The sequence below is a fragment of the Eubalaena glacialis genome, chromosome 10 (genome assembly GCF_028564815.1).
Source record: "Eubalaena glacialis isolate mEubGla1 chromosome 10, mEubGla1.1.hap2.+ XY, whole genome shotgun sequence".
NCBI lineage: Eukaryota > Metazoa > Chordata > Mammalia > Artiodactyla > Balaenidae > Eubalaena > Eubalaena glacialis.
Genome location: NC_083725.1, coordinates 64,277,456 through 64,301,820, shown reverse-complemented (window position 1 = coordinate 64,301,820; position 24,365 = coordinate 64,277,456). Strand labels below are relative to the sequence as shown.

Sequence of the window (24,365 nt, the reverse complement as noted above, 5' to 3'; positions counted from 1 at the left end):
ATGCAACTGTCTCACTTTGTCCCAGCTTACCCTTCCCCCTCCCCACGTCCTCAAGTTCATTCTCTACATCTGCGTCTTTATTCCTGTCCTGCCCCTAGGTTCATCAGAACCATTTTTTTTTTTTTAAGATACCATATATATGTGTTAGCATACGGTATTTGTTTTCCTCTTTCTGACTTACTTCACTATGTATGACAGACTCTAGGTCCATCCACCTCACTAAAAATAACTCAATTTCGTCTCTTTTTATGGCTGAGTAATATTCCACTGTTTATATGTGCCACATCTTCTTTATCCATTCATCTGTCAAAGGACAGTTAGGTTGCTTCCAAGTCCTGGGTATTGTAAGTAGTGGTCTTGGCCTTTTGATTCAAAAGATAAATAACAATCTAGAGGAGAAACCTGCAATTTGTATCACCAAGGGTTAATTTCCTTAATATAAAAAGAACTCCTACAAATAATAAGCAAAGTCTAGCCAGTCAGTAGGAAAATAGGCATAGGATATGAACAGATAGTTTACAGAATAAGAAATGCAATTGGCTCTTGGTCACATGAAAAGACTCTAGACATCACCCCTAGTAGGAGAAATGTAAGTTAAACTCTGCAATATTGTTTTTCACATACGGTTTGGCAAAGATTTTAAAAAGGTTGAAAATATACAGTATTGGAAGAGAACAGGAAATAAGCACTCTCACACTTAGCTGGTTTGGTGTGAGCATAAGCTGGTACAAACCCTACGGAGGGCAATTTGACAAAAGCTATCAAGTTAAAAATACCCATACCCTTTACTCTGGAACTTAGAGGTTCCAACTCTCCTCCAGATATGTTCATATACATACAAAATGATGTACATACAAGGTTATTCACTACAGTACTGTTTGTAATAGCAAAATATTGGAAACCAGTCCACCAATAAGGGGCTAGATAAGTTTTATTTATACAATATACTACGCAACCATAAAAAAGAGTGAGGAAGCTCTTTGTATATATTTTCCTGGAAGGAAAATGGTAACATTCAGAACAGTATGTTTGATATACTACATTTAGGTAAAAACATTTCTGCATATGTATAGAATATTTCTGGAAGGATAAGAAAAACACTGATAACAGTGGGTGCATCCTGTGAAGGAAGAGATGGGATTTGCGTTTCACTGTGTATCTGTTGCACATTTTGATTCTGTGCATTTTTGTGATTTTGTGCAATGCTGTGATTTTGATTCATGTGCATGCATTTCTGTTTTAAAACTATTTTTGCAAGGTAGCAACTGCTAAATAGTCTTCTGCAACAATCGAGAAGAGACCATAAAACACCAGAGAACGGATGTTGTCCTTTAAATACACAATGCTTGCGAAGGCTAGGAAGCGTGTTTTCCAGAAAGGTTTGCAATCTAGTACAAAGCGTCGGCTTAAGTCCCACTGGCGATTCAAGACTTGAGCCTCATCAATGGTCCATACTTACCTCTTCTGGGATGCCTTCCCTGACTCCCCACATACAGAATCGCATACTCCAGTCCCCAACTCCCACAGCATCCTCTGTGTAGCATCACTCCTTCGTTCAGCTGATGAACACTTTCTAAAAGCCCACTCTATGCCAGGACCCGTGGCTGACACTGAGAGCCAGAACTGAATCAGACGCTCCCTGCTTCCATGAGCTCGTAGTCGAGCAGGGGAGACAGACAAGTGACAAAGTGTATTCAGAAGGACTAGAAGGCCCAGAGGAGGCAGTGGCTGACCCGCTAGGAGGGTGACAGGGACACAGGGAAGGATCGACAGAGATATGGAGGCCCATCGTAATTACGTTTACCGAGGACCAACTGCTTGCCGGGCAGGGCCCTGGGTAATCTGTATACATTACCTCTAATCCTCATGCAACCTTGCCAGACCCAATTTATAGATGTGGACATTTAATTAACTCAGAAGGTTAATTGAAATTATGATAATTATAAAACTGTGATTTCTTGACTGCTTTCCATGGGCCAGGCATTGTGCTAAGAGCAGTTTCAAAGTTTCTTTGATTCTTGCAACAATCCTAAAAGGTGATAATGTCATTTTGCAGATGAAGAAACTAAGACACAAAGACATCAATTAACACTGGGAAGGTTAAATGGCTAACAAGTGGCAGAGTCTAGACTAGAATCCCAAACTGCTGGAATCCTGAAATCACACACCATCCATCTTTCTGGCTGGAAGGCTCTCCCCACTTCACCATGCTGCTGCTTGCTAGCTTTTTCTAGCAAGGTGGCTGGGAATTATAAAGACATCCCCTTTTACACATCAAGCAACCTCCGAGGCTTTTACATGTCTTTTTAGGCAGCAGTATAGGATTCCGTGAGGTAGACGGAAAGTTGTGTTATTTGGCCGCAGTTTGTGGAAGGGTCACTGGTGGTCTTGAGGGGCTGTGTGACTGCCTTCAAGACGCAAAAAAAGTGTGTACAGGGGACCAGAGCACAGCATGTCCTTATGACTCTTGATCCAAACACAAGCCACTGAGGAATACACACAAGTTTGGCTTAATCAGGAGAGCGTACGCTGGTAACAGAAATGCAATCAATCAGACCCTTTGCTTTCTCTTCGGTTACTGTGATGCAGTGGGAAGTGTGCTGGACCAAGGGCAAGAAAACTGGTTTTGAATCCTAACTGCCACTTCCTAGCTACAATATTCTCATCTGAGAAATGGGGATAAAAATATTTCAAAGAATTATTGTATCATATGTGATAATATATGGCAAAGCACTTTGTAAACTGTACATCTGTGTGATTACTATATTCTATAACCATTATATTCATACCTTTGACAATACTGATAAAATAGCAGCTAACATTTATACAGCACTTTTCAGGTACCAGACACTAAATGAGGTGCTTTATACTACTCTTGACTGCCTCTCTGTAGCTGTCAATAATAATAACATTAATTTGCCTGTTAGAAGTGAATACGCTGCTACTTCCAAGGCTGAATTAGCTCACGTTTCTGCTTACCTTCTTACTGTTTTAATCTATTTATTGGCAACTCCAAAGGTAATGGAGAAATTGTTTGAATTGCGGACAACTCAGATATATGCAGTTAAACGAGCAGCACTTCTTTCCCCGTTAGAATCAATTATCTCATCTAAGTGCGCAAAAGAGCTGTCTTGTTAAAAGGTCATGAGAATTAACTAATCCCAGAATGAATAGAACTCTCACAGCTTTGTGAAGAGAAACATTTTTGTCAAAGCTTTCTCTTATTTTAAACAAGATGCAAAAGCAAGTTCTTAAGGTAAAAAATATGTGGAGGGGGAAGAAAAGCCAGTGGAAAGAGTGTTCCAGGTGAAAATGATCACAGGATCTGGCATCCAGGGACGTTAATTAGGGCAGGGCAGTCCACAGCTGGATAGGGGAGGCTGTCGGCCAGAAGCCCAGAGGTGCATGCTGGCACCCCTTCCTCTTGGCCTTGCCCCTCGGCGATCACAAACAGAGGCCCACACAGCTGTGACGCTGGTGGGTCTCTCTGTGACCTGTGGTAGATGTGCTCTTAGAAACCACCTGGGAAAGCCAAGTTCTGGATCCAGCTCTAACTTGGACTCTCAGGAGATTCAGTCCTCCAGAAATAATTCTGGAGGCTGGTGGGTAGGGAAGTGAGTACAGGGCCATCAACATTGGGCTGACAAATGGCCGACTGGAAGGTAGGAGAACCACTGGCTGAAACCACCCACCCTGGCCAGGCACCACAGTTACCACGTGCATGAGGTATCTTGCGACAGGAGGTCCTCGTAAGGAATGCGGAACTAACAAGCCACCACCAACCGGAAGAATTCGGGAAAGGTCAAAAGGAGAGAGGGGATGCCAGTTCATATGTCCTGCCAACCTCCCAGAATCCTTCTCACTGGAATCCATCTTGGCTGAGTGATGCGCACGCCACCAGGAAGGACCATGAGTCAGAGTGATTGGCCAGAGACAACCTGGAAGCTAATCCCATCACCATAAAACCCAAGACTGCGAGCCACGTGGCAGAGCAGTCCTCCTGGGTTCCCTTACCCTCCTGCTCTCCGCCCGGGCACCCCTTCCCCATAAAGTCTCTTGCTTTGTCAGCACATGTGTCTCCTTGGACAATTCATTTCCGAGTATTAGACAAGGGCCCACTCTCGGGCCCTGAAAGGGGTCCCCCTTCCTGCAACAGTAAGATTTAGACAGAGGAGCAGGAATGATACGGAGTCAGAGATGTGAAGTTCCACCAGAAATGTTGTCTTAAAGCCAGAATAAAAGGGACCTTTAATCTGTGATCCAGTCTTAAATATAAGTCAGGCTAGGGGCCCCTCAATCCTTTTACTGTATTGTTTGGTGGGTGGTCAGTTTTATAGTTCTGGGTTATGAGCGACAGAAAGAGAAGGAAGGGAAATAGTCTGCTCTGTTCTCCTCTTCCCAAAGGACACAAGGCATACTCGGTCAGAGGCTGTCCAAAGAATACACAAGCTCAAGCAACCATTCGTCTTTGTCCTTGATAATATTCAAAATAACAACAGTAACTCAAAACCTGGTATAATCTGAGTGCATACTACATGCCAAATTCTTAATTTATATTATTCGATTTAATCCACATGTAAAGATAGGTTGAAAAAACATTATTGGAGAATGGGTACAATGGAACTGAATGGAAATTGAGTTACAGGGATATATTCTGATTTACTCACAGTAAGTTACCTAACACCATAGAGCTGGTATAAGTTTGAGGCAAGTTTCAAACTCAGGAGCCTGTGTTCCCCAGCCAAGCTTCCTCTTTTACATATTTTCCTTTAAATAGGAGGTAAAATATGGGCAATATAAAGCCACCAGCAAATAAAGGCTGAAGTTAATGTTTGGGGGTCCCAATGGTGATAATAAATAGTTCTTACCCCACAGCAACCCTCATTTAAAGCTGTAGATAGCAGTAGGTGCATGCTATCCAGATGACTTGGAAATAACAGTCATGGATCCAAAAAAGCTAAATAATATAAATGGTCCTCTCCAGCCTGCTTTAAGACCAGCCCACTGAAACAATATAAATGGTAATGATCGTAATCCCTCCTTCCAGAGGAATTAATAGTAAGCACCAATATACATCACAGGATTATCTAAATTACATCCCACAGTATGTATTTATAACTGTTTGTGCAAAACTCTCCCAAGTACATTGAAAGTGACCTAAATAAGAAACTTGATACCGGTGTCCCCTTTAAACTAGTTTGTAATTCAGTGAAAAGGTGAAAAGATGCTAAAGAGTTGAGAAGAAGGCTGTGGAAAGGTAGCGAGTTCACAGGATCACCCATGTTGAAAGGTTAATGATTTCTAAAAGCCAAGAGCTAGGGTGGGGGGACTTTCTTACTCCCTCAGATCTGGTCAATCTGATCCCAGGGCTGACATTTTCCAGTCGCCTTTTCCTGCCCAGCGAGACATGAGAGAGGGCTGGGAAAGTGCAAGCTCCATCTTGACATTTTTAAGAAAAATACTCAGTAGATGTTCAGATGTTGAAGGCTCCCCCCAGCACCCAGCCAGCAGGAGGCAATTAACAAAGTCATTATGCAGAAGTCACCTAAGTAAGTATAGGAGAGTTTCCACTGTCACATGCATGCTTCCCTTCCAAAAATAGAATGCACGAACCCAGTTGCATCTGTAAATTAGCAGCTCTAGGTAGTGACTAGAGATGGTTATAACTTCAAGAAACTGTTGATTCAAGCAGCATTCTTGGTTTCAAAAGGCAGCAGGAACCAACCCAGCTGCATGGCTACCTACTTTTCTGTTTTACATTATTAATGCTCAGTTGTTTGTTCTTAACTAGCATCATTTCTGTAAAATATAACTCATTGGAGTTCTCTGACTTATGGTCCTCTAATATAGAAAGCAAAAAACAAAAAGGCAAAACAATAACAACAGCAAAACGACAGAGCTTCATTCCCCAAGTTCTTCTCCTGGTTTTGCAACAAAGCCACAACATTCAAAAGTTTCAAACCTAGAAGCCATATACACAGAGATGTACACTGCAGTGTACTAGTAAAAAAATCAGAAGCAACCTAGATGTCTTAAAATAGGAGAACAACTTAGCTAAACTATGATACAAGTACTGGATGGAATACCAGGTATACATACGAAAAAAAAATCTAGAAAGAGATATGTAAAAATGACATCAAGCTTTGAATTATAGTGGTAGGATGACTGACTAATTTTCTTCACTAGTTTCTAAACTCACTTCCATGCTGTTTACATTAAAAAGGAAGTTCTACAACTTAGTCTTAGGAGCAAGAGGTAAAGAAGGACAACAGAGCCGAGTGGGGAGATCCTGATTTTGCGCATATGCCACGTGTCAGACACTTAGGCAAGGGGAATTACATACATTATTTCATTCAGACCTTACATAAACCTTGAGAAAATCATTAGTATTTCCATTTTACAGACGAAGAAAGTGGAGGTTCGGAGAGGCTGCATGACCTGCCCAAAAATACTTCCCAAGATACTTCCCAGATGGGAAGTGATGAAGTCACTTTTGAACCCAGGTCTGACTGGTCCCAAAGTCCAGGCTCACCTCTAGACTGTTGATGAGTTACAATGCCTGAAATTAAATTAAAATTAAGATAATTTTAAGGCAAGGCCTCTGCTGACAGTATAGCCAGGTTTTCTTTTTTGAGATAGTCTGTTAAAGGACCTTCATCTTAGGGATAAAGCATGGGGTCCCCACCTGTTTACATCCTGACCGTGGTAGACAGGGTTGACCCCCAAAAGCAAAACCATGTAAATGCAAGTAAGTGACTTTGGTAGAGTCAGTCCTCAAGTTTGGGTCTATCTGGAGCATTCAGAGGCACATCATTTACTAGGTTCCTGACTTTGGGTAAATGACTTAGCCTCTCTGAGTCTCAGTTTCTTCATCTATAAAATAGATAGTAATATTTACCTCAAAGGATTAAATGAAATAATGCATGTTATGTGCTTAGAACTGTGCCTGGCACATAGTAGGAGCAAAATAAATTGTAGCTGTCATCATCTTTGTCATTTTGCTCTGCTGATTTTCCTAATTCCCAGATCCTCTGAAAGATTTATTTAAGCCAGCTCTGTTCGATCACCTTTCCTTCTCTCCACATATTGCCCCTAATTTCCCTCCCATGCCAACCGCAAATTTCTTTGAGCTGAGGGCTCTCTCCCTACCCTGCTCCCATCAGCTGACAGACTTTGCGCACAGGAACTAGAGATATCTGTCCCGTGGATAAAACAGTTTTAAAAAGCGGAATCGCTATAAAGCAGCCTGACAGGATCCCACTGCTGACTACGTGGGGCTAATTTTAAATCAAGTAAATATATTGCCTTTCTTCCTATCTCTGGATAAACCTGACTGCAACAATCAGGGTTACTGTCTCTCACCCCCAAATTAATTGTTTTCTGGAGAGTGGACTCTGGCACAGTTCATCATTTTCCTGCACCATGCAATGCTGTGGGGAAAGGAGGCCTTTCAGCAAGGATTCACTGGCACCTGCTCAATAGTTCTGGAAAACAAGGTGGGGTGGGAGGATGGGCATGAGAGAAGGGGAGAAACAGGCACGCCCGCCGTCAATGCGGAGGAGAAAGGTCAATGTAAGTGGAGGGCACTGAAAACCGGTGACACGGCAAGTTGTAGGGGGACCAGGGCTGGAATCTAATTTGTGCAGAATGGAGTGAACGGCTATTACTGCAGTAATGGAATAAGAAAACTCTCTTTTCTGGGCCCCTTTCACCCGACGGGCTCTACTAAGCCTTCTTCCGTGCATGACTAGTTTAGGGGTTGGCCACCTTGGACTGACCTCAGCCCAGTAATGTGACCTCTCCCTGCCCTACTCCCAACACAGTGCTGGTGCCAGACACAGGAAAGTGGGAGGCACGAAGTATAGTGGTTACGAGCACGGCCGTTGCAGCCAGACAGCCCTGCGTTCCTGTTCTGGTTTTCACGTTTATAGTTATGTGACTTTGTTCCTGTTATTTAAATCTTTTGACTCCCAGCTTCCTCATCTATAAAATGGTGACAATAATACCTAGCTCCAAAGAATTGCTGTGAAGGTGAAAGGAAAGAATATATTTTATGAGCTTATTATGCTGCTTGGTATTTACTCAAATTTACTACCAGAGGGTAGCCTTCTACACTGGTATCATCATCATCATTTGCAGTGTATATTAAGCTTTTCACTGAGAAAGTGAAGTACAGAGATTTCTTGAGGGAGTTGAGAAGTCTGAGTTTTTGCTCTGCTGGTGGGGGGATGTCGCTATGACTGAACCTGCCCCCCACTCGCTGGGCAGATGAGACTCAGGCTTGACGGGGGCACTTGGGGCAGAGCCTGGAACTGCGCTGAGCCCAAGTCACCGGATTTAGTTCCAAGTTCTTTCTGCTAAATGACCCCGTCACTAAGTCGCAGCAGAAAATCCTGTAACAGCAGGAAAGGCCCCTTCATGGCTTGTTCTTCCGTCAGGCACTGCACTCCCAGACTAAAGGAGTCATCTTCTTGAGCCTAAAGTAAAGGGAATGAGCCCACGGGGCAGGTGATATCAGGCCACCAGCAGGCCCTCCCTTAGGGCAGGGATCCTTTCTCTCATCTCCATCCCCCAGCACCTGGCCCACAGGAGAGAAGAAGAAAAAGAGCAAAGGAAGGAGACAGACATAATTAGGATGATTACCAAAACAGTAACAGTTCCCACTTATTAAAAATTGTACCATGTGCACGACACAGTGCTGGAGGATGAACATTCATGATGTCATTTAATCTCACAGCTTTTTAAGGAAGACAGTATCTCCGTTTTATGGATTAGGACCTCAAAACATAGTGACAAAGTAGATATTATTAACCTGATTTTGGATCTTTAGAAAACCAAGGCCCCAGAACAGTCCATCATTGCACCATTCATCATGGCAGCACCAAGATCCAAACCCAGGTCCGGGTCACTCCACACCTTGAGCTCTTCGCAGACTGCTGTCAGAGCCCAGGGCAGGCTTCCATGCCGTCCTGATTAGAACAACATGCAGCTTCTAATCAAATCACTGCTGACAGAGCAGTCAAGGAAGTGACTCCACGCAGTGGAAGACCCACCACCTGCCCTTCATATTCAAAGCCTCGTTAAGGATCCAGGGAGCAAAATCACCCCAGGGTCGCCAGCCTGTTCAACTGCTCTGCTGGGGTGCGCAGCCAGCCCTGCCCCGGCAGAAACATGTCAGCTGGGGAAAGCTGGGAAAGTTGCCTGTCATTTCCCGAGAGGGGGCGGAACGCTGGCCTAGAGCTCTGCTGGGTTTCCTTTCTTTGTGGTGCTTGCATCCAAGTGCCAAGACTGTTCACAAGGCTATCTAAAGCATTTCTATAAAAAGGTGTCTCAACTTAGCCAAGGACCAGCCTCTCATGTGTGATGCCTTGTCCCCTCCTTCCTGTACCAACCATCAAATGGGGCCGAAGGAAACACGGGTTTGGTTCACGCTTGGGAGCTCCAGAAGGAGAAAGTGCCTGTTGCTAGGTTCCATTTCCATAGCTACTAGAAAACGTCCTGTTGCAAGGCTCTGTGAGGCACCCTCCCATTGCCTGATTCCTTTGGCATATCAACCACGTAACTGGGTTTTTGTTTTTTTTTTTTTCAATGATCAAAGTCAATTAGGAGGTGGTCCCCACTGTACCTCTAAATGGAGTTTTAATTTGTGTGTATATTATTAGGATAGGCCTTTTCCCTCTGGAACAGTCATTTCAGTGGGAAGAATGAGGGTGGACAGCTTAACGCAGAGTCCGCTGCCCAGATTTGTAACTAGCGATGATATTTCTTTATAATGAGAAGCATTTTGAAAGAACATTTTAAACTCTCACAGAACAGAGTGTGTGATGTCCCTCCTTTACTCTCCACAGCTTCCCAGCCTCCTGCCCCCTGGAGCGTTTTCTAGCTCTTTGGGATCATACTACGTTTTCTTGCCTCTCTGCCCTGTCTGTGCACAGAGCCAGGCACACAATACACACGAGTCCTCTGATATGCAAGGACCCCTGGTTTGGCTCAGTCCTTAGATTAGGAAGTTTAAAGCAGCACAGAGTTCCATGCACCATGATGATGATGATGATGATGATGATGATGATGATGATGATGATGATGGTGGTGGTGGTGGTGATGATGGTGATGGTGATGGTGGTGATGATGGGGATGATGATGAATGTGGCAGTGATAACAGCCACTGTTATTAATCGTACCAAGCACTGGGGCTTCCCTGGTGGCGCAGTGGTTGAGAATCTGCCTGCCAATGCAGGGGACATGGGTTCGAGCCCTGGTCTGGGAAGATCCCACATGCCGCGGAGCAACTAGCCCCGTGAGCCACAACTACTGAGCCTGCGCGTCTGGAGCCTGTGCTCCACAACAAGAGAGGCCGCGATAGTGAGAGGCCCACGCACCGCGATGAAGAGTGGCCCCCACTTGCTGCAACTGGAGAAAGCCCTCGCACAGAAATGAAGACCCAACACAGCCAAAAATAAATAAATAAATTAATTAATTAAAAAAAAAAAATAGTACCAAGCACTGTGCTTAGTGCTTGATAAACAGACTATCACTTAATCCTTGCAAAGCCCTAGGAGGTAGGTACTATTATTATCCTCATTTGCAAGATGAGGAAACTAAGGCTCCAAGAGGTTCAACAACTTGCCCAAGATCACACATTTAATAAAAGGCAGAGGGTCACTTCAGATCTGAGCCAAATCCAGATTGCACAGAATCTGTCCCTAACCCCTATACACGCTGCCTTTCTGATTAGATGTAAAACTGTGGAAATGACAGAAATGGAGAATAAAAAAGGAAATCTCAGAATCATATGGCCCTGCCTTACTGCTCAAAGTTTGTTGGTGATATTTTCCTGAGGAGAGAAACTTGAGCATTTGAAACACTTGTTGAGCACAGTACCTGACGTTCCTCGTTGCTTCTCCCTGCCCAGGAATCTCTGTCTGTGTGGGTTTCTCCTGTCCCTTGAACACACAGCCTCCAGGCTTCGTTGATGTAATGTCTCTACATGGAACGGCCACTGTCTTTCCTATTTTTAAAATCATTCTCCCATCCTTCAAGGCCTACTTCAAACCTTAACTCTTCTGTGAGGATTTCCACCATTGCCCCAAGCCAGAAATGCCGTCTGCTCTCCCCTCCCCAGCCCCGGTTCCTGACCATTACTTCAGCACCTGTCCCATGCACACCGCCCTGACAGTCCATACCCAGGTGCTTCCCATCCGTCCCTTGCTGGCTCTGTTGTCCACCTATGTACCCAGCGGAGCAGATCTGCAGAGACAGCTGGACTCCCAGCTCTGGCCCCCCAGCTCTGGCCCTTACCAGCTATGCATCTGCAAATAAGTCACCTAACCACTCTGACCCTCAGTTTTTTCATCTCTAGAAAGGGAAAGAATACAAAACCATCTCCCAGGTTCTTATAAGGATTAAATTTAAGGAAAGTCCTTTTGAAGTGTATTGAAAATATAAGACATCATTATTATGTTGCTTAAAAGTTAATCAATGAGGGGGATTAACCAAGATGGCGGAGTAGAAGGACGTGCTCTCACTCCCTCTTGCGAGAGCACCGGAATCACAACTAACTGCTGAACAATCATCGACAGGAAGACACTGGACTTCACCAAGGAGGATACCCCACGTCCAAGGACAGAGGAGAAGCCACAGTGAGACGGTAGGAGGGGCGCAATCAGAGTAAAATCAAATCCCATAACTGCTGGGTGGGTGACTCACAGACTGGCGAGCACTTATACCACAGAAGTCCACCCACTGGAGTGAACGTTCTGAGCCCCACGTCAGGCTTCCCAACCTGGGGGTCCGGCAATGGGAGGAGGAATTCATAGAGAATCAGACTTTGAAGCCTAGTGGGAATTGATTGCAGGACTTCGACAGGACTGGGGGAAACAGAGAACCCACTCTTGGAGGGCGCACACAAAATAGTGTGTGTATCGGGACCCAGGGGAAGGAGCAGTGACCCTGGGGGATACTGAACCAGACATACCTGCTGGTGTTGGGGGGTCTCCTGCAGAGGCGGGGGCTGGCTCTGTTTCACCGTGGGGACAAGGACACTGGCAGCAGAGGTTCTGGGAAGTACTCCTTGGCGTGAGCCCTCCCAGAGTCTGCCATTAGCCCCACCAAAGAGCCCGCGTAGGCTCCAGTGTTGGGTTGCCTCAGGCAAAACAACCAACAGGGAGGGAACCCAGCCCCACCCATCAACAGTCAAGTGGATTAAAGGTTTACGGAGCTCTGACCGCCACAGCAACAGTCAGCTCTACCCGCCTCCAGAGCCTCCCATCAAGCCTCTTAGATAGCCTCAACCACCAGAGGGCAGACAGCAGCAGCAAGAAAAACTACAGTCCTGCAGCCTGTGGAACAGAAACCACATTTACAGAAAGATAGACAAGATGAAAAGGCAGAGGGCTATATACCAGATGAAGGAACAAGAAAAAACCCCAGAAAAACAACTAAATGAGGTGGAGATAGGCAACCTTCCAGAAAAAGAATTCAGAATAATGATAGTGAAGATGATCCAGGACCTTGGAATAAGAATGGAGGCAAAGATTGAGAAGATGCAAGAAATGATTAACAAAGACCTAGAAGAATTAAAGAACAAACAAACAGAGATGACCAATACAATAACTGAAATGAAAACTACACTAGAAGAAATCAATAGTAGAATAACTGAGGCAGAAGAACGGATAAGTGACCTGGAAGACAGAATGGTGGAATTCACTGCTGCGGAACAGACTAAAGAAAAAAGAATGAAAAGAAATGAAGACAGCCTAAGAGACCTCTGGGACAACATTAAACACAACAACATTCGCATTATAGAGGTCCCAGAAGGAGAAGAGAGAGAGAAAGGACCAGAGAAAATATTTGAAGAGATTATAGTCGAAAACTTTCCTAACATGGGAAAGGAAATAGCCACCCAAGTCCAGGAAGCGCAGAGAGTCCCATACAGGATAAACCCAAGGAGAAGCACACTGAGACACATGGTAATCGAAGTAGTAAAAATTAAAGACAAAGAAAAATTATTGAAAGCAGCAAGGGAAAAACGACAAATAACATACAAGGGAACTCCCATAAGGTTAACAGCTGATTTCTCAGCAGAAACTCTAAAAGCCAGAAGGGAGTGGCATGATATACTTAAAGTGATGAAAGGGAAGAACCTACAACCAAGATTACTCTACCCGGCAAGGATCTCATTTAGATTTGATGGAGAAATCAAAAGCTTTACAGACAAGCAAAAGCTAAGAGAATTCAGCACCACCAAACCAGCTCTACAACAAATGTTAAAGGAACTTCTCTAAGTGGGAAACACAAGAGAAGAAAAGGACCTACAAAAACAAACCCAAAACAATTAAGAAAATGGTCATAGGAACATACATATCGATAATTACCTTAAACGTGAATGGATTAAATGCTCCAGCCAAAAGACACAGGCTTGCTGAATGGATACAAAAACAAGACCCATATATATGCTGTCTACAAGAGACCCACTTTAGACCTAGGGACACATACAGACTGAAAGTGAGGGGATGGAAAAAGATATTCCATGCAAATGGAAATCAAAAGAAAGCTGGAGTAGCTATACTCATATCAGATAAACTAGACTTTAAAATAAAGAATGTTACAAGAGACAAGGAAGGACACTACATAATGATCAAGGGATCAATCCAAGAAGAAGATATAACAATTATAAATATATATGCACCCAACATAGGAGCACCTCAATACATAAGGCAACTGCTAACAGCTATAAAAGAGGAAATTGATAGTAACACAATAATAGTGGGGGACTTTTAACACCTCACTTACACCAATGGACAGATCATCCAAAATGAAAATAAATAAGGAAACAGAAGCTTTAAATGACACAATAGACCAGATAGATTTAATTGATATTTATAGGACATTCCATCCAAAAACAGCAGATTACACGTTCTTCTCAAGTGCGCACGGAACATTCTCCAGGATAGATCACATCTTGGGTCACAAATCAAGCCTCAGTAAATTTAAAAAAATTGAAATCATATCAAGCATCTTTTCTGACCACAATGCTATGAGATTAGAAATGAATTACAGGGGAAAAAACGTAAAAAACACAAACACATGGAGGCTAAATAATACGTTACTAAATAACCAAGAGATCACTGAAGAAATCAAAGAGGAAATCAAAAAATACCTAGAGAAAAATGACAATGAAAACACGACGACCCAAAACCTATGGGATGCAGCAAAAGCAGTTCTAAGAGGGAAGTTTATAGCTATACAAGCCTACCTAAAGAAACAAGAAAAATCTCAAGTAAACAATCTAACCTTACACCTAAAGGAACTAGAGAAAGAAGAACAAACAAAACCCAAAGTTAGCAGAAGGAAAGAAATCATAAAGATCAGAGCGGAAATAAATGAAATAGAAACAAAGAAAACAATAGCAAAGATCAATAAAACTAAAAGCTGGTTTTTGAGAAGATAAACAAAATTGATAAGCCATTAGCCAGACTCATCAAGAAAAAGAGGGAGAGGACCCAAATCAATAAAATCAGAAATGAAAAAGGAGAAGTTACAACAGACACCGCAGAAATACAAAGCACCCTAAGAGACTACTACAAGCAACTTTATGCCAATAAAATGGACAACCTGGAAGAAATGGACAAATTCCAAGACTGAACCAGGAAGAAGCAGAAAATATGAACAGACCAATCACAAGGAATGAAATTGAAACTGTGATTAAAAATCTTCCAACAAACAAAAGTCCAGGACCAGATGGCTTCACAGGTGAATTCTATCAAACATTTAGAGAAGAGCTAACACCCATCCTTCTCAAACTCTTCCAAAAAACTGCAGAGGAAGGAACACTCCCAAATTCATTCTATGAGGCCACCATCACCCTGATACCAAAACCAGACAAAGACACTACAATAAAAGAAAATTACAGACCAATATCACTGATGAATATAGATGCAAAAATCCTCAACAAAATACTAGCAAACAGAATCCAACAACACATTAAAAGGATCATACACCATGATCAAGTGGGATTTATCCCAGGGATGCAAGGATTCTTCAATATACGCAAATCAATCAATGTGATACACCATATTAACAAATTGAAGAATAAAAACCATATGATCATCTCAATAGATTCAGAAAAAGCTTTTGACAAAATTCAACACCCATTTATGATAAAAACTCTCCAGAAAGTGGGCATAGAGGGAACCTACCTCAACATAATAAAGGCCATATATGACAAACCCACAGCCAACATCATTCTCAACGGTGAAAAACTGAAAGCATTTCCTCTAAGATCAGGAACGAGACAAGGATGTCCACTCTCACCACTATTATTCAACATAGTTCTGGAAATCCTAGCCACGGCAATCAGAGAAGAAAAAGAAATAAAAGGAATACAAATTGGAAAAGAAGAAGTAAAACTGTCACTGTTTGCAGATGACATGATACTATACATAGAGAATCCTAAAACTGCCACCAGAAAACTGCTAGAGCTAATTAATGAATTTGGTAAAGTTGCAGGATACAAAATTAATGCACAGAAATCTCTTGCATTCCTATACACTAATGATGAAAAATCTGAAAGAGAAATTATGGAAACACTCCCATTTTCCATTGCAACAGAAAGAATAAAATACCTAGGAATAAACCTACCTAGGGAGACAAAAGACCTGTATGCAGAAAACTATAAGACACTGATGAAAGAAATTAACGATGATACCAACAGATGGAGAGATATACCATGTTCTTGGATTGGAAGAATCAACATTGTGAAAATGACTATACTACCCAAAGCAATCTACAGATTCAACGCAATCCCTATCAAATTACCAATGGCATTTTTTACGGAGCTAGAACAAATCATCTTAAAATTTGTATGGAGACACAAAAGACCCCGAAGAGCAAAAGCAGTCTTGAGGGAAAAAAACGGAGCTGGAGGAATCAGGCTCCCTGACTTCAGACTATACTACAAAGCTACAGTAATCAAGACAATATGGTACTGGCACAAAAACAGAAACATAGATCAATGGAACAAGATAGAAAGCCCAGAGATAAACCCACGCACCTATGGTCAACTAATCTATGACAAAGGAGGCAAAGATATACAATGGAGAAAAGACAGTCTCTTCAATAAGTGGTGCTGGGAAAACTGGACAGCTACATGTAAAAGAATAAAATTAGAATACTCCCTAACACCATACACAAAAATAAACTCAAAATGGATTAGAGACCTAAATGTAAGACTGGATACTATAAAACTCTTAGAGGAAAACATAGGAAGAACACTCTTTGACATAAGTCACAGCAAGATCTTTTTTGATCCACCTCCTAGAGTAATGGAAATAAAAACAAAAATAAACAAATGGGACCTAATGAAACTTCACAGCTTTTGCACAGCAAAGGAAACCATAAACAAGACGAAAAGACAACCCTCAGAATGGGAGAAAATATTTGCAAACGAATCAACGGACAAAGGATTAATCTCCAAAATATATAAACAGCTCATTCAGCTCAATATTAAAGAAACAAACAACCCAATCCAAAAATGGGCAGAAGACCTAAATAGACATTTCTCCAAAGAAGACATACAGACGGCCACGAAGCACATGAAAAGATGCTCAACATCACTAATTATTAGAGAAATGCAAATCAAAACTACAGTGAGATATCACCTCACACCAGTTAGAATGGGCATCATCAGAAAATCTACAAACAACAAATGCTGGAGAGGGTGTGGAGAAAAGGGAACCCTCTTGCACTGTTGGTGGGAATGTAAATTGATACAGCCACTATGGAGAACAATATGGAGGTTCCTAAAAAAACTAAAAATAGAATTACCATATGACCCAGCAATCCCACTACTGGGCATATACCCAGAGAAAACCGTAATTCAATAAGACACATGCACCCCAATGTTCATTGCAGCACTATTTACAACAGCCAGGTCATGGAAGCAACCTAAATGCCCATCAACAGACGAATGGATAAAGAAGTTGTGGTACATATATACAATGGAATATTACTCAGCCATAAAAAGGAACGAAATTGAGTCATTTGTTGAGACGTGGATGGATCTAGAGACTGTCATACAGAGTGAAGTAAGTCAGAAAGAGAAAAACAAATATCGTATATTAACGCATGTATGTGGAACCTAGAAAAATGGTACAGATGAGCCGGATTGCAGGGCAGAAGTTGAGACACAGATGTAGAGAACAGACATATGGACACCAAGGGGGGAAAACTGCAGTGGGGTGGGGATGGTGATGTGCTGAATTGGGCGATTGGGATTGACATGTATACACTGATGTGTATAAAATTGATGACTAATAAGAACCTGCAGTATAAACAAACAAAGAAACAAAACAACTAATACTAAACTTTCATTGGGTTATTTGTATGGAAATATGCTAATATAAATTTTTCAGAATTACATGAAATTTCTAAAAATCTTATATGTTCTGGTATAATGTTATAAGTCATAATCCTAGTTATTACTTTAAAATGTATATCTCAGAAATAACTAATTTTCTTGTCAACTGCATTATTATGAACTTTCATCAAATATTTAACCGTGGTCATTTTTAAGTCTTTTGTCATTTACAGACAGTTCTGGGTGTACCCTGATGCTTTTGTAAATATGTTCCTATAAAAGGGTTTCATCTTCAGGAAATTCATGGAAAAGACTCTGACAAGTACAGGTTTCTGGTACCTGACTGTACTGCTGAACTGAATGAATAAGCATTTTCAGAACTCTAATGAAAAACTGATGAGCTCATAAAAGTGTTAACAAAAGATCAAGATGAAAAAAAAAATTAATTACATGGGACTGAGTGAACTGATGAGGATGAGTACAATTTTTGTGACTTTCTGTTTGAATTTAAAAAAAGAAAAAATCCCACAAGGACTCAGAGGCAAAGAATATACAAATCAATTTTCACTGCAAAGTAAAGGAGCTGTTACAGTGGAGGATTACTGGACTGAATGTCAATATTATGACATAGTATGAGTGTGTTTCATGTTTGGTAATTGCAATCATTGTTGCTTTTGTTGTGGTCATCCATGTAAAAAAAAAAAAAAAATGTTAATCAATGAAAGAAAGAAAGAACACCCAAAGTTTAATACACAGACTAATGCAAAGATTTACACGTGAAACTTCCTACACAGCCCCAGACCGATACCATTAGGGGTAATCACAGTACAATTTAATGGACTTAATGCTCTACAGAAAAGTGAGGAGGCATAAACAAGCAAAAGAAGAGTTTCCAGTTTTCAGGTAAAGAAAAATGCTACCTCTCCTAAAATTCTCATTTAATCTTCGTTACTCCCAACTCCATCGCCTCTCAAATACCTTTTTTTTGCATGCATACTGGGTGGTGTCATGTGTGTACTCACACACAGAGACTCATACACTGAGACACACATAGGAGTCCAATGAGTCTGTCTTGCTGTAGAATTCTACAGATGGCCTGAGCGGTAAAATTTAGGACAATGTGATGAAATGCAGGCCACAGCTCAATTAATGATACTGGCATTTATTCTCTTCCCCCACTGGAGGCTGTGAACAAAATCCTAACTCCAGGCTCAAAGGCGCAATAAATCTAGCTGTTTGCCACACACCAGCAGGAAAGGCTCCCTCCAAAATGAAATGTTACACTGGTGACAATCTAATGCCACAGCACATGAAGCCTGGAGAACAGGTGAATCAGATAACACGAAGGGCTAGTGCTCAATAAGCGATGTGTATCGAGGTCCCCTGATGACATCTGGGCCTCCTTTGCTCTCCAATCCTGAAGCACTCTGGGTGCAAACCACAGCTCCACTCAATGCCACATAGGCACATAGCAATCCTGGCACAGTGCATGGCCCAGGGCAGGTGGATGCTAATTTTTCTTCCTTAAGAAAATAAGGTAGTTTCTCTCTTTAGTAAGGAGCTCTGTGCATCCTCTCAGCAGTTCAGATCAGGTGAACCGTCCCAGCCCCGCTCCAGCCCCGCTCCAGCCCCACTCCAGCCCCACTCCAGCTATGGGAATCGTAGAGCACAGTGGGAAGAGGGCAGGCTCTGGGGGCAAATCCTGGCTCTCACACTCACTAGTGATGTGGCCTTGAACAACTGACTTAATTTCCTCAGGTCTCAGTTTCTCATCTATGAAATGGAAATAAAAATAGAATGGTACCTAGCACATGGCTGGTACTTGACAAATATTTGTTGGATAGGTAGGATTGTTAAGAAGATTAAATGAGAAATATATATAACACTCAGAACATGCCTGGAACATGGTTAGCTCTCAACACATGTGAGCTGCCAACTCTGTTAGATCAGGGTAGGTTGTGGGAGGGAAGCTGGCAGCAGGGGCAGAAGAAAGCCCCAGACAGGATGGCAAAGCACCCCCTTGTTTGCTCTGAGCCTTGGGTATGGAGCACAGCTGCAGAGAAAGACATCAGAGGAGGGCTCTGAGAGCTGGCATGGTCTACATAAGGAACATAGGACTTGGAATCAGAAAATCTGGTTTCTAGGCCCAGCTCTATTACTTACCAGTCATTCCAGGCAAACAAGTAATTTAACTGCAGCAGGCCCAGTTTCCACATCTGGGGCTTGCAGCTAATAATCCTACACAGTGCAGAGACTGCTGGAGAGGACTAATGGGTCTGACAGGCCTCACATGAAGGCAAGGGATTTATTATGTATCTGCCCAGTGGAGCCTATTCTAAGGGGGAAGGCAGCCAGCGTCCTCCTGCAGTGCCTGTGGTTTCTGTAGTTCTACATTCAAGAGCCTTCAGTAAAAGAGAGACTGAGGCCCGCAGTAAGTCCGATGCACAAATGGATATTTTAATGCACAGTCTTCTGACACATGTGCCAAAAAAATAGCCAACATTTCTATCTATTGTCCCTTGCCTTTGTTTAGACTGTTCCATCTTCCAGAAAACCATTCCTAGCTTCTCTTTTAATATCTTACTTGATTTACAAGGCTCAATGCCTTGGGGAAATTTACCTGATCTTCCTGGTTAGAATGAATTGCTCTCTCCTTCAGGCTCCCACAGGGGTAAAGTTCAAACTCCAGTAACATGCTTTTATCATTTGTCTACTATTGCCTTGGGCTCCTTACACATCTGGCTATCTATGAAACCATGGAAGACTCAAAGCAGTGATGCTAGCTTATCTGGCTTTGTCTGTCCCTGTAGCCCAGGACACAACCCAGCAGACAGGCTCAGTGAATGCTCCCCAGTGTCTCAAACCTGAGCCTGGGGAAGCTCCCTCTACTTCATCCCAGATTACCTGAAATCCCTGCATCTGCAGACGGCCCTTGGCTGCTGAATCTTGGTTTCAAATCTCTGGGTGATCCAGCTGCCCGGAAGGGTGAGATCTGTATTTCCTCAGCACCCACCATGGACCACTCACCGAACTGGACCCTTTGCAGATGTTCTGTCACTTAAACACCTCTTGGATATTAATGGACAAAATTATCCATCAGGAAACCAAGATGCAGAGAGATGGAAAAATCTGTGTGAGCACGGCTGGAGGGCGAAGTCTGTGCTTTTGCTATTAGACTGTACTGCAGTCTTTAGGAGGATGAAGCCTTTTAGTTGTGGTTTTGTTGTTTTACTGATAGAAGGAAAAAAACACTGTGTTTTTTTTTTACTGCCATCTCACTTCCTCTCCCCTTTCCCGCCCCTCCCTTTTTTTTCCCCCTGAAATGAAGAGCCGCTTGGCTGGGCTTCCTCACCTCTGTCCCTAGCCTGCAGCACGAAGCACAGCCCTGACTGTACGGACCTCCTCTCCGCAAGCTAGGTATTTACGACAGTGAGAAAACAGCCATCAGGGAGACCACTCTCACTTTCTCTCTGCATCTAAGTGCAATTAAATTATGTTATTTCACAGTAATTAGTTCAGAATAAAAACAAGGACTTGGGGACATGTTCTTTCCAAGGATGCTAAAAATCTGTAAAATCGATTCCTTTTCCACACTCCCAGGGTGCAGCTGGGGAAGGATCACCCCGGCCACATAGCTGGGGCTACTCCCTGACCAACCACAGCTATGCTGCCTCTTTGGGGGCCTTGAAACTACCCACAGGACAAGGCCCCCCGAGTCCTGGGACAGTGTGTTGTCTCTGGAGCTGCCGCCATTGTTATAAAAAATGAATATACTAATAAACTCGGGTCCTTTCTTTTTTGAGGCATTTCCAAACTCGGGACGGCTTGGCCCTCAAATTCAACACAACTTGTTTGCTAGGGGGAGGGGAAGACAGATGTCATTCACTAGTGGCTCTTATTAGAAAGAACTAGGTGCCCGATTGTCATTGCATCCCCAGAACAGCCTATTATCTGCTTTCACAGAGGAGGAAACCGAGGCTCAGAGAGGGCACGGTTCTTGCTTCAAGTCTCACAGGTGTAAGCAACAGACAAGGTCTGTGCCCTACACCGACTACATTTTGGAAGCCACCTCTGGTATTCTCTCCTCTTAGTTTCCAGTAACCATTTTCACTCTCACATGATCTCCCTGCCTCTAGGCTTTCGCCTCTGTTCCCTGTAAGAACCTAAGCTTCTCTGCTTACCACTTTCTTTCCCCCTGCTCCATGCCTTGCAATATCAGTTAGCTTCTGGTCCTGACATCCCTCCTTTCTCTCCTTCAACAAACTTTGGCTGAATGCAGGCTACATCCTGCCACACCCTGGTACGAGAAGCTGTGGCTATAGCACTGGGCAAGACAGAAATTGCTTCCACCCCCATGGAGCTTACAGTCTGACAGTGGAGACAGAGCTGAGCAAATCCAAGACATAGTTCGCAGCTGCAATGACCGTGAGACCCCTGAGCACTAGAAGAGCATATGACTGGGTTCCTGGCTTACGGCGAGGGGGTCAGAGGAGCTTTGCTGAGGAAGGCACGTGTGAGCTAGGCTCTCGAGAGGGAACTGACTGGGAGAAGGCATGTGGTTCCCTCCAGGAATGAAGATCCCTTTACCTCTCTGCGTCTCGGGGCCACTTGTAACCTCCCCCGGCCCCCATTCATTAAACCAGCTGACCCACCAAGATCAGACACAAAGCTGCACGCTAACAGCACTGTGGGGAAACTGGACACGTAGCTGGGAACCCGGGGATTCAGCCCTTTCCTTCTGAGGAGCCCCTAGCAAGCAGTGAGTCACAAGAGCTTTAAACTGTCCATATCTTGTGACCCCCCGCCCAAAAAAATCCTGCTCAGGGGGACACACCCTCCCCAAAGTAAGTGAAAGAAGAAAACAGAAGAGGTTTTCTTTCATTCTGGTTACAGAAGTGCTATTTATAATAGCAAACAGTTGGAAACAAAGGAATACAATGATATAATAATGGCACAAATATGATAGAGGTAGTAAACTTGACAAGAATGAGAATTTTGTGTCAATACTTAAAAATATGTGTACAAAAAGATGGTCCACGAAAAAGGCAGAAGAACATACACATGCTGACTACACAGAGGGTTTTGGCTGTGATCCTCCAAGGAGGTCAAGTGTAACACACAGAGAACCCTAGAATGTTTCAGTTGTTTGCCCTCATATCTTAAATTCTAAACCATATCTTTAAATTTTCTCAAAAACACTTTGATGTCTTAAAGTTTGAAGGTTATTGTAGGTAACACCTGATTTTGAATCCAGTAAGTAAATCACTTCTTTACTACACATCTCAAAAACGGTACCAAAAACTACCGAGATGTGGAACGGATGAGTGGTGGCCCGAGGCTGAGGATGAGGAGACAGGACTGATTAAAAAAAAACGGGGGGCTTCCCTGGTGGTGCAGTGGTTGAGAATCTGCCTGCCAATGCAGGGGACACAGGTTCGAGCCCTGGTCTGGGAAGATCCCACATGCCGCGGAGCAACTAGGCCCGTGAGCCACAACTACTGAGCCTGCGCGTCTGGAGCCTGTGCTCCGCAACAAGAGAGGCCGCGATAGTGAGAGGCCCGCGCACCGCGATGAAGAGTGGCCCCCGCTCGCCGCAACTAGAGAAAGCCCTCGCACAGAAACGAAGACCCAACACAGCCATAAATAAATAAATAAATAAATAATTAAAAAAAAAACAACGAACTTTTGGGGTGATAGAAGTGTTCTGTGTTTTGATGGTAGTGATGGTCACACAACTCTGTCAGAATTCATAGAATGGCACAAAAAGTGTTAATCTTCCATATGCAAATTATATCTCAATAAATCTGCTTTTAAATACAAGCAGTCGGGGCCTGCTGGCTGAGTAGGTGTACAGGTGAGGGAGACACGCTTGAGTGTGGTATGGGTCTCAATCCTAGTCTTGGGCCCTGAACACTGCTAGGACAAGAACTAAGAAGACTGGGGATACTGATGCTATCCATTTGCCCTCCAGATCCACCCCATCCTTCTCGACCCTGCTCTGTGCCCGGGGAGGCTGATCCATATGGTCTGGACCAATGGGTCCGCTTGGGCTCTGGCTCTTGGTTGGGTTCAGTTACCAATGGGAGGGGATCGGAGGGTGGGGAGAGCACAAGGTCTGCAAGATGGACAATCTTCTCTCATGCTGAGCTGAAACATGTTGAATGACTTCATCATTTCAGCTAGCCTTTTGTTTACTCCTGTTTTATAGGTTCAGAAACTCATCCGAAGAAGATTAAGTCCTCGTATGGGTGGCACAGATAGGAATGGCAGAAGGACGATGAGGACAAGATCCCCTGGTCTGTGGAGCTGGGGCACTTAAGAGTCGCCCCTCTCACTGCAGACACCCCTCTCAAGCAGCCCACTCCAGACAGGCGGCTGTCTTGTGAGGGAAGTCTTCTCCCAGAGCCGGAATCGGCCTTCCCATCATTTTCAGCCAGAGGGCCTTGTTCTGCCCTCGGCAATCTCACAGAGCAAGTCTGCCCCCTCCTCCGCGTGGTGGCATTTCAGACCACTGCAGGGGGCCATGCTAGCCTCCTCAAGTCCTCCTTTTGGGGGGCTGAAGGATATTTGTCTGGGGTCTGTCATAAGGAGAACAATCTATATATATCTTGCTATTAGAAATTAGAAATTCCCACAGAGCAGCATGAAGGAATCAATCTTGGAGAGAAAGCCTTTAATACAGGATCCTGTATCTTTATCACTTTTTTCTCCTCCTAAAAGATCAAGTTCAATCATCTCCGTTTCCATTCTTTGGGCTATAATGCTAAATCTATGGCTTCTGTCCAAAAGGCCTGATGTGAAGTCGAAGAAAAAGGGGAGAAAATGAGCCTTATTGCTCACTAATAACACCCAGGCCCAGAGCGCAACGGGCCTGTGCTTAGGAAGCAAATGGCATCTGAGATCCTGATATTGCATGAGCTGAACCAGATGGGGATAACTGCGGGGCAGCAGCGGGTACAATCACCCTGGCCTCTATTTCTAATCCTTTCTCTACTCATTTCATGTCCAT

The 24,365-nt window shown here is 43.4% G+C and overlaps 1 protein-coding gene across 3 annotated transcripts in view; it reads right to left on the bottom strand.

Annotated features, from left to right (window-relative positions):
* TENM4 (teneurin transmembrane protein 4) overlaps positions 1-24,365 on the bottom strand; it is a 391,446-nt gene that overhangs the window by 195,889 nt on the left and 171,192 nt on the right. The gene's annotated exons all lie outside the window — the stretch shown is intronic.